Here is an 11046-nt window from a genome sequence, read left to right as displayed (position 1 = left end):
CTCACTGATTGTTTCTTTGATAAGAAGCTTTTCAGTTTGGATCCATCCCATCTATTGATTCTTGATTTTATTTCTTGCACTATAGTGGTCTTATTAAGGAAGTCAGGACCTAATCCGACATGATAAAGATTTGGGCCTACTTTTTCTTCTATTAGGCACAGGGTCTCTGGTTTAATTCCTAGGTCCTTGATCCATTTTGAGTTGAGTTTTGTGCATGGTGAGAGATAGGGGCTTAATTTCATTTTGCTGCATATGGATTTCCAGTTTTCCCAGCACCATTTGTTGAAGAGGCTATCTTTTCTCCAATATATGTTTTTGGAACCTTTGTCTAGTATGAGATAACTATTTTATGTGGGTTTATCTCTGTGTCCTCTATTCTGTACCACCGGTCTACAAGTCTATTGTGATGCCAATATCATGCCATTTTTGTTACTATTGCTCTGTAGTCTAGTTTAAGGTCTGGTGTAGTGATGCCAACTGCTTCAGTCTTCTTGCTAAGGATTGCTTTGTCTATTCTGGGTCTCTTATTTTTTCAGATGAATTTCATGATTGATTTTTCTATTTCTATGAGGAATGTCATTGGTATTTTGATTTTGATTTTAAATCTATATAGTGCTTTTGATAGTATGGTCATTTTGTCAATATTAATTCTGCCTATCCAAGAACAAGGGAGATCTTTCCATCTTGGAATTCCTAATTTTTTTTAAACAAGGAATCTGATATTTTTATTGTGCATCAGATTCTACAAATTATATAGCTAGTTCATATAGCACAAATGATGGTTACGAGTTCCATGTGAGTCTCTGGGTGATAAACCAACCTCTTGGGAGTTTGAAAGGCAGGGAGGATTTGGAAAAGAGGAAAGGAGAGGAAGTGGAGGACAGTCTTGCTTGCCAATAAACTCTCTGAAAGAGTAGTAGAGCACACAAGCATGCTCTCAGAAGTAATGCCATCTCGCAAACTTCATCTCTTTAGTTCATTCCAGAACATGGGAGACAAAAGAGTTAATTAAGCAGGTGTCTATGCTTATCCTTCCATGTATCCAAGGAAACACAATTGATACTCAGACAACAAATGGGAAATGTGTCTTTTGACATTCTTGACTCACCCTCCATAAAGGCCTTAGTTTCTGAGACTCAACAGGTTTCTTTGTGTAGATATTTCACATATATCATAGATAGATCTGCAGAGGGAAAGTGTGAGGTCTTCAAGAGGAAGACCATCAGAATCCTGGACTGGGGCTCTCAGGATTTCTCCTGATGCACGCTTATTTACTACTCTTTTGGATCAGAATCTTTTGCTGATCAAAAAATCTTAGCTATCACCATAACCTGTCATTGAGTTTTGTGTATCCTTCTGATGAATTACCAAATAAGACCAAATCTCACACTAAGTTAAAAAATAGTCTGTATGCTATTTTTCTTTTTTGGGTGGTAAGAACCCATGTGCTAGTGGAACCCATGTGGAACCCACACTAGCTTCATTTAATGGTACTAAAGACCAATAATGGTAATAGTTACAATGAAAAAATCCATTTTCAACATAGCCTTTTCCTTAAAACTCTCTTCTAAAATCTGAAAGTTATTATTTTCTTTGGAAGATTTTAGAAGGTCCAGTTGAATTTGAATAATTTTAAAAGGCTTTGTTAAAAACATAAAACCCTAAAGAGTCCAGATGCCAGTTAGCTATTTGAAGAGTATCTTTCATTTTGGGGACATGTGCACTTGCTAAAATAGACTTGGAGCAGCTTACAGAGTACATGCCTTTGGGTCCTCTTGGATTGATTACTGTCATTCTTCCTTCTCCAACATTCCAGAGATACTGACTCATAGATTACAAGTATTTCAAAATTTTACCACATATGTCCCTGCCAATTCTAGCTCAATTTTTATATCTTTACAAAAACTTGACCTCTAATGAGGTCTTGAGATCATTTTATAATACACTTTGGTAAAAATAACCAGAGTTAGATTTCCTTTGTGTGATATTTGTCTGTATACTCAAATCTTATATTATTGATTAATACAATTTTAAAATGTTAAATGCATACTTATAAAATGTCAGAAAAACTCTGGTTTTCAAGTATTCAGAATTAATTGCTCTCACTAAATTTTTCTGGGCTATCAAGAATGCTCTTGGTTTATAGTATGTGTATGGCTATTTTATCATTTAAAAGCTTTAATTAAAATCTTTTATTGATTACTGAAATATAATTATATTCATATATATATATCCTCTGCTTTGCAGAATATCTATCTTATAATCAGTTGACTGTAAACACAAGTTTCTGTAAACTAAATAAATTTTTTTTTACTTTCAGCATCACAACTTAGGTTTGACTAGAATGTTCTTTACCTCACTTGCTCTTCAAACCTTCCAAGAACTCAGGCATTGTGAGAAGTGATTCACTAGAGAGGCTGAGGTTCATCTTGTGACCCTAAAGCTCAAAAATCTTCAAAAGCCTGAGGAAAGAAGTGGGGAAAACTTCAAAAGTTTTCCATTCTTTACTAAATCAAGTTTAAAGTTCTCTACCGTGTTTTTAAGAATTCTCTGGGGTCTGGCCCCATCTGCCTATCTGCTCCCATTTCTCATCCCTCCTCAGCATAGGAAGTAAGCTCATTGTGTTCATTGCAAAGCCAGTAAATGGTGAGAGCTCAAGATGTGCATACTTGATGATAAATTTTTAAAGATTTTTTTAAAAACCAAAACATTACTGTAGACTATCAATAACATGAAGCTTAAAGATATTGTACAAAAATTATAACATAATCAGGAAAAGTTGAACTTTGACTAAATATTCGATCTTAAAGAATTATTAATTTTTAAATGATGGTATTGTTTGTTTAAAAATAATTCTGTATGTAGATATCTGTTTGTATATGTATAGGTATAAGGTGAAGTCTGGAATTTGCTTCAAGATAATTGTTGGATGACAAATTATGTCATAGATAATTTTTGAAATTGAGGGAAATATGGGAGTTAATTATACCTTAAAAACTAAAATGCCTAATATTTATTAATAAATTAGTACATGTGAAGCATTTCTCTTGATATGGTCCCTTACCACTCCCCACAAACTCCAGCCACACAAAGGGAGTCCATAGCACCTTTGCATTAGAATCTGGCAAATGAGGATTAGAGGGTAGATTTATAGATGGGAGTACAGCTGCAAATAAATTAGATAATCTGAGTTCTTAATAGGTGTAGCTATTTTTAATTAAAGTGATTGAATGATGAAGGAAACCCAGTAAGACAAAGGCCTTGAGGGCAGACTGGAACTATTGACTATGTTTGTATTAAAAAAAAAAAAAAAAAACAAAAAACAAGACATTCATTAAAGGAAATTTGGGCAGATTCTCTATGGCAAAGGGGCTGCTAGCACTCATTTTTGACTTTCCAAAACTCAGCAGTGTGTTCCAGAACCTCTCAATTCCTAAAAGATAAAGTTCTTGAGTGGCTCACTTCTCAAGCCACTGAAATAGCAAGTCCTGATGGCTTGAGGATTTCATTTCTCCAGCTCAAATCATATGAACATCAAGAGGAGCAGAAGTAATTAAGCATTCTACACAGTGTCCAGGTGGAAACAGTACAATCACAAGAGTGTGGTCAAGTTTCAGCCGTGGCTATGAACTATATAACAAGACATTAAAAAGAGTCTGATTGCATCACAGCACTCAACATGGTCTTAAATTTTCTTAATCTTAAAGGAAAAAAAACTAATAAGATTATTATTCTGAATAATAATCAAACCATTATATTTTATGATAATATTACAAAGATAATATTTTATAATATTATAAGAATATAATATTTACAATGTCCTAAAGGACATTTGTGGAGAGCAAAAATAATAAAATAATAATTATATATATGTATACACACTATACATATATTTGAAAGTAGCTATGGATTTTGAGAAATGAAGACTACTTATAGAATTCATGGGATGCCACTACAATTTTAAGAAACAGAACCACCCTGCCACTTGATTTTTGCCAGTTGATTTCCAGAATGGAGCATCCCTATGTGCTACAGTAGGTCAGGTAGATGGCTATGAACAGAGTCCAGGAGGTCTGGCTGGCCTCTTACTCTAGACTCCAACAATCTCTAATAGCTGCTCCAGTTTCTCCTCAGCCCAGGGAATCTCTTCAATCAACCTCAGACGCTCAGAATTCAGAATGTGGAATGTCAGTAAAGAGGCTTCAGGTCACAGGGACCAAAGCTTATACTGGGTCCTTCTTCTATTCAGTAATAAAGGAGCTGGTCCTGCTGAGCTGCCCCGGAGGGAATCAGAGTGGAAAAGGGGCTCTGACTCATCCGGGAAGAACTTGATCTTGTATTAACACCATCAGGAGAGTGGAATTCTCAGATTTCATATTAGAACTAGGGATGGGCACAGGCTAAGTTGGGGAGGGGGGTTGTCAGTTTCCAGCTGGGTAGTGTCTTTCATTAGTCTATGAATCTTCTCCATAACCTCATTGAGCAAGTGCTGGAGCTCGGCGCTAATTGGGTGACATTGGCCTCAGGATTGCTGGATGGTCCTATGCAGCAGAAGTGCCTAGGCCTGTTCAAGTTCCGCTGTGTATCCTTTGAGAAAGAGGCAGGAGGAACAGAGTTTAAAGCCAGCCTCAGCAAAGGCGAGGTGCTAAGCAACTCAGGGAGACCCTGTCTCTAAATAAAATACAAAATAGGGCTGGGGATGTGGCTCAGGAGTTGAGTGCCCCTGAGTTCAATCCCTGTACAAGAAAGGCGCGGGGGGGGGGGGGGGGGGGGGGAGGAGAGTGAAGTGGGGGGAGAGAGGGGAGAGAGAGAGAGAGAAGCGAAGAAAGACTCAAAGAAAGAAAGAAAAAGAAAGAAGCCATTTCCCTCTCGTGGAATTGCACAGAAACTGACAGATATCCCTCCGCAGTCTTTCCTCTTGCGTTTCTGCAAGATTCAGGATGTCAATACCCCGGCAGTTGTATTGGACCCGCTTCTCCCAGTTTGGGGTTGGAGTCATGGATTTTTTTTCAGTCCTGCGTTTTCCTCAGTGGTGCTGGGATCCTGCCAGGGCCCCCTTGTCGAGTCCCGGAGCTTTTCTAGATACTGCACAGTATCACCACATGCACCAGCAGCAGGAAAAGCTCAATTATCTACGGGGAATGTCCTTTGATGTCCAAATGCTTGTGTAGCTCAGGCCTGAGATGGCTCCTTTTGGGCCTTTGATGGTCATGCTGGACTTCTGGCCCCTGGATGGCCTCCCTGGATGTGCCTGTGGTAGGACCCTTCTGGTAGTGGACTCCCTGGAGGCTCCGAGGGTCTGGTTCACAGCTCCTCCCTTCTTGCAGAGCTTCTCTGTAACTGGATGCCACTTGGTGCTTTTGGTCTAAGAGGCAGAAGAGTTGGATTGTGTTGAGTTCATGTCCTTAGGAACATGAATGGGAGAATGGATTTCATGTGCTCGGGGCATGAGAAGATGACTGTGCCAGGGGAAAGTGGGGTCCTGCTGAAGAAGGACAGAAGTGTGCCACAGAGGTTGTTTCCTTGGTTTCTTGGTCACCACCACGTTCTGACTCAGTCTGTGTATGCTTTCATTTCATCCTCCTTCTCTAAAAGCACATCGGAAAAGGTACCCTGAGCACACCCCTCATTCTCCTTCTTGGTCCCATCTGCACACCCCAACCCACAGGACACACCATTTAGGGAGTTAAGGTACTGTTAAACTGGAACATACCAGGTGGACAAGTGCATTCAGGGTCAAAGTCAGCGCGTACAAGGTGATTTCTCACCTTGTGAGATTGGGTATAGGCATGACTAGCTACAGTCATGGTGTTTCTCTGACATTCTCATGCCTGGTAAAAGTTCCTGAAAGGAAATAGATACAAAAGCACAGGCTTGTGTTGGTACAGAGACTTAGGTTCCTGCCAGACACTTGTCACATGTTGATTTGGCCAGTGGCATTGTCAACATGGTGGTATGTGCCAATGAGACCTGTTCTGTTCTGGCTGAATCATGGTGGTGTTGCGTTACTAAGGAATCCAAGCAGGATAAGGGAGCCTCGTGGCTAGTTGGCCAGAGATGTGCTACTGGGTCCCTGGGGGAGGGAAGTGCATTGTCTTGTGGTGGTCCCTATGGCACCCACAGTGATTGGAGGACCAGGGAGGAGGGCTGGTGGCCACAGAGCACAGAAACAACTTCCCAAAGTGAGGCCTCCAGCCACTACCAGCTACCCTCCCTCTGCTGCCCAGACTGGCCTGGCAAGGGACTGAGTCCTAAACATCTCCAAGTTTTCTACTTTGATTTATATTTGGGGGTTTTAATTTTTAAAGTTTCAAAATTTTAGCAAAAATGAAATATTAAGAACAAAAACTTGTAAGAAGATGCTGAAGTTATTATAAAGTTGCTGTTACTTGGACTTAAGACTTCTTGACTCTAGGGGTTTTCACAACTTATTTGATTCTAGGAGCTCCTGCTCCTTTTTTTCTCGGTAATTCTTGTTCCTACCATTATATATTTTTTTAATTTTAATATTTTTTCTTTAGTTGTAGATGGACACAGTACATTTACTTTATTTATTTTTATGTGGTGCTGAGAATTGAACCCAGTGCCTCACATGTGCCAGTTGAGTGCTCTACCACTGAGCCACAACCCCAGCCCATGGTACCCATATCTTTTGTAGTCCTTTTTCCTATTTCTCTCCCACCTTATGTGATAGAATGGAGCTGACCTGATAAATAAGTGAAATAATTGGATGCTTAAGAGAGGTCAGAAAGCCCATTTTACCAAGAAACATCTTTCCTTTGCTCTCTCTTCCACATGCAAAATTTCCTGAACAAATACAATTAATACCAGTTAATGTGCTGCCCTCAATAAAAATTACACACACAGTCACACATGGTGAAATTTGCTTTCCCACTTTGGGACGCAAATATAGCCTTTTTCATTTGTAGCTGGTTGCTGGAATACGTACCTTCATCCTCTATTTCCAGATAGACTAACAACATCCCCTTAAGGATTCCTTCCACCTCCAAGTATCAGAATCCTCCAAGTGATTAAGTACTAAGCCCTTTACACTGCTGCTTCTGAGTCATCCCCTCCTCATTGCTTCTTGAATCCTCTCAGTCACTCAAGGCTAGCCTATCAGAGTTTGGCAGAAAATGGTTTTCTATCACTTCGGGCATGACCCCCCATTGGTCCAGATTTTTGCCTAAGCTTCATATGTACCCCACATGGATGCTAACAGCTCTTCTTAATGAAGACTCTTGTACTCAACCTTTGTTCTCCAAAGCCCATTCAGTGTGCTGAGGTGAGAAGACCTAAATTTGCTGCAGAGAGCAACACTAAGCTAACACTGCTAAGTCAGATGGTTTTCACACAATCCCTGAATGCTGTGCTTTCCCCACAATCCCTGAATGCTGTGCTTTCCCCAAACAAAGTTCTACCTGCCACTGGAAATGGAAAGGGGTTTGGGAGGGAGGGGAAGCTCTGTGAAATCAAAATAGATCCACTTAAACTCTGAATTCAGGATCAAGATGCCCTATCTATTACTGGTGCAAAACAGAGAGCAACTCAATTGATAGTCACAGGACAAAGATCTGTGCCAGTGATGATGTTTTCTCTATATATACAGAGGTTTTCTGACACCTTCATTCAGAAAAATAAAAATAAAACTCAGTATATTCATAATAAGAAGGTTGTCCACATTATCCTACTGTGGTTGTAGGTTTATAGAGGACTTTTATTTCACTTACCTTTATTTCTAACTTTTTCTTGAATAGCATGTATTCATTACAAAATAAAAGCAGTATAAAATAAATTTGAAACAAATAAATGCACACAAAAGTCACTAGTTCTGATGCCCTGAGCAGGCCCAGTGAGGTACCAAGGTGGGGGGTTCCAAGTGAAAATATTTATAAAAAATGATAGGAAGACAAAAAGGCAAATGTCATGTATGTGATACCATGTCTTTCCTAAGCCTTTCTCCTGTTTTTCAATAATTTTAAAGGAAAAGTGTTACTGCTAAAGATTACAATGGAAATAATGGAATTTTGTGGAGTATTCAAATCAGTTAAATTTGGCAAGTATTTCATTTCTTTTTCAATGTACCAGTCACAATGGAAGGTGTAAAACAAATGAGTAAGACACAGTTCCTGCCCTCAGAAAACAGAAAGCTTACTAGATGATGTGGGAATATTAAGTGGCATAGAGCTTAGCCCCTGTGTTAAGGGCTTGGTGCCCAGCCTGTGGTATTATGGGGAGGCAGTGAGACCTTTAGGAATTGGGCCTAGAGTAAGATGGGTAGGTCATTAGGATTGTGCTCCTAGAAGAGATATTAGGACCCTCTGCCCTTCCCTTGTCTTTTGTTTCCCAGTTGCCGTGGGTCAAACAGTAGGTACTCAGCAGTAGGGCCAAACAACCATAGACTGAAACCTCAAACTGTGAACCAAAATAAATCTTTCCTCCTTTTAAGTTGGTTAATCCAGTTATTTTATCTTAGCTATGAAAAGTGACTAATATGGGACTGTACACAAAGAACAATAATATGAGGTATATTGGGACAAACAGTTTGTGAGGAGATCACAACTGAAAATGTATGCAGGATTGGCTGGAGGTGAGGAGCATTAGGAAAGATGTAGGAATCTTTTAATTGGATATTCAGGAATTTCAGAGGTGGGTATTGTTGGGTCAACTACAGACAAATGACTCCACTGCCATTTGTAAATCAGATTGGTAAGTTTGAAACTGAAGACCGGAAAAAAAAAAAAACAGCCTATGTTCACACAATATTGGGACTATTTTAGATGATGGTGTCCAGGGGGTTGGGAGTATAGTTCTGTGATACAGTGGGCGCTTAGCATAGGCAAGGCCTAGCTAGGTTCAGTTCCCAGCTCCACCACCAAAACAAAGAAATAAACTCTAATTCCCTTTGAAATATATAATGTAATTTTGAAATAAAACTTTGTGGAATGATGATCCCAATAGAATGTCCCTTTCTTACCTTAACCATGTCCTTGATGATCTATTTTTCTCATTACAGTAATGAGCCATATTGAAAACCTTGAAATCTTCTACACATCCATAACTGTAGTTTTCTTAGGTAGGTCTTAGAAGGAAGATAAGAGAATTCCAGAAATATAGTGTACTCTTGAGCTGTCTGAATATAAATGTTATAAGTGTATAGAAAGCAGAATTGCTTATTAATGGTGAAGAAAATACACATCCAACTAATAATGATGTTGAAATTCATATTCCAGAGAGAAACCTGGATTACTCTTAACCAAAACAAAAAAAAGAAAAATTGACAATCTTCCTCAGGCAGCTTTATACGTAGAATCTCTTTTTAGTCAAATTTTCAGGTTTTATTTTTTTTTAACATAGACGCTCATATGTCTTTTTTTTTTTTTAATGAATTCTTTTCTGTTTAAACCTAGGTTTTTTTTTTTTTTTTTTTTTTTTTTTTTTTTTTTTTTTTAGCTTTTAAAATTGATCTCGCAGACTAGGAGGGAGAGTGGAGGCCCAGGATTTGTTATTAAGTGGATCAGGAAACTGGTCCTGCTTTGTTCTTTACTGAATAGCTAAGGTTTGTGATTCAACCAGACAACAATAAAATGATAAAAAGAAAAAAAAACACACAATACTCCAACAAATTAAACATAAACACTAACTGACCCTGCTCCACAGTGCTACTTATATTGTTCCTAGTTAATATCTACCAAGAGCTATAATGTTGAAAATGCTGTCTTAGGAACAAAAAGCAATTTAGCTTGAATTATTAGGCCTAAAGACATTTCAGAACACTCTGAGCAAAGGTTGCCAGAAACAAAGAGGTGACTTTTACTCCCACTGCAGAGGTACTACCTCCTCAACTGAGGCATTTGGTGCCAAGGCCCCTGAAGACAGATGTGCAGAGACCACCATACTCAGCGTTAAGGAAAAAGCAAGTCCTTTTAGCACAATGAATTTGGGTGGTGGAAAATACAGTTCATTGACTTTGGGGCAGGGAACAATAGTGAGTGCACCTGAGTGGTAACACGCTCCTTGGAGTGTCTGCCAAAGAAAAGTGCCCCCTGTCCACCTCCTAACAAGGGGAGAGAGTACCTGTCCATTAATCTTCAAGGCCTGTGGGGGCAATGTTTGACCCTGATGGTGGCCATGCCTAGGAAAGCACAGACAGAAGGGAACAGTGCACAGCTTGAGCTGTTTGGAGTGATACAAAAGTCTCAGATGATGAGAAGGGACTTTGATGGCAAAGGCGGAAGCTGATTGTCTTTTAGTGCATTGTTTCTCACTAGAAACCCCCAGACATCACAGACAGGCAAATTTCAAAGAGAAAACTTTTGTAAAAACAAAAAGATGCATTTTCCCTACATCCCGCCCTTTGAAGCTTAACTAAGAGGGATGTGGTTCCTGATCAACTTAGGATCAAAAGCTGTCTTGAAGTCACATACTAGGAGCCAGTCTAAACTGACTTTGAAAGAAAACCTGGTGCTTGGATGTTTAACATGAATGAGAATACTGAAAATAAAGCAAAACACTTTTTTCAATGGTCTTTTGGGTCATTATTTTAACTTTTTTTTTTTCAAGAAAGATGGATCTACACAATATAATAGCTTCTTCCTTGTTTGATTTAAAATAATGACGTGAGCACAAGGCCTCTGCCTCTAGACTTGTTGACATGAAGGTGGTATATAAATTCTTAAGCACCTACTAGGGGCCAAAGCTAGCTGTCCCCTGCACTGTGGAGAGGAGATTAAATGATTAATCACATACTTAGAGTGTAGACAAAGTGCTGGGGCACACAAAGGAAGAACAGATTAATTTGGGATGGAAAAATTTGGCAAGATTCTACAGATTTGAGATGGACATTGAAAGGTGAATAGGATTTCAGCAGGCAGAGGAAACAGGCACAGAAATTCCATTAGGCTCTGGGCAGAAGCTTTGCCTTGTAATTTACAGGGATTCTTGGAGGAAAGAAAAGGGTAGTCACCCCAGGGTAATGGGGAGTGGAGACTCAGTACTTAAACACCCTTCCTGATATGACAAGCCTTTGGGAGGAAATAAGGAGGA

General features: G+C 39.2%; 2 pseudogenes; both read right to left on the bottom strand.

The window, feature by feature from the left end:
* Nucleotides 1-4029: 4029 nt before the first annotated feature.
* LOC114087070 (tumor necrosis factor receptor superfamily member 21-like) lies at nucleotides 4030-4999 on the bottom strand (annotated as a pseudogene).
* Nucleotides 5000-5365: 366 nt separating this feature from the next.
* Nucleotides 5366-6955, bottom strand: LOC114087069 (tumor necrosis factor receptor superfamily member 21 pseudogene; annotated as a pseudogene).
* Nucleotides 6956-11046: the final 4091 nt, after the last annotated feature.

This window comes from Marmota flaviventris, chromosome 12 (genome assembly GCF_047511675.1).
Source record: "Marmota flaviventris isolate mMarFla1 chromosome 12, mMarFla1.hap1, whole genome shotgun sequence".
Classification (NCBI taxonomy): Eukaryota; Metazoa; Chordata; class Mammalia; order Rodentia; family Sciuridae; genus Marmota; species Marmota flaviventris.
Note: the sequence above shows the minus strand (reverse complement) of the source record. Positions and strands in the feature narration are given on the sequence as shown.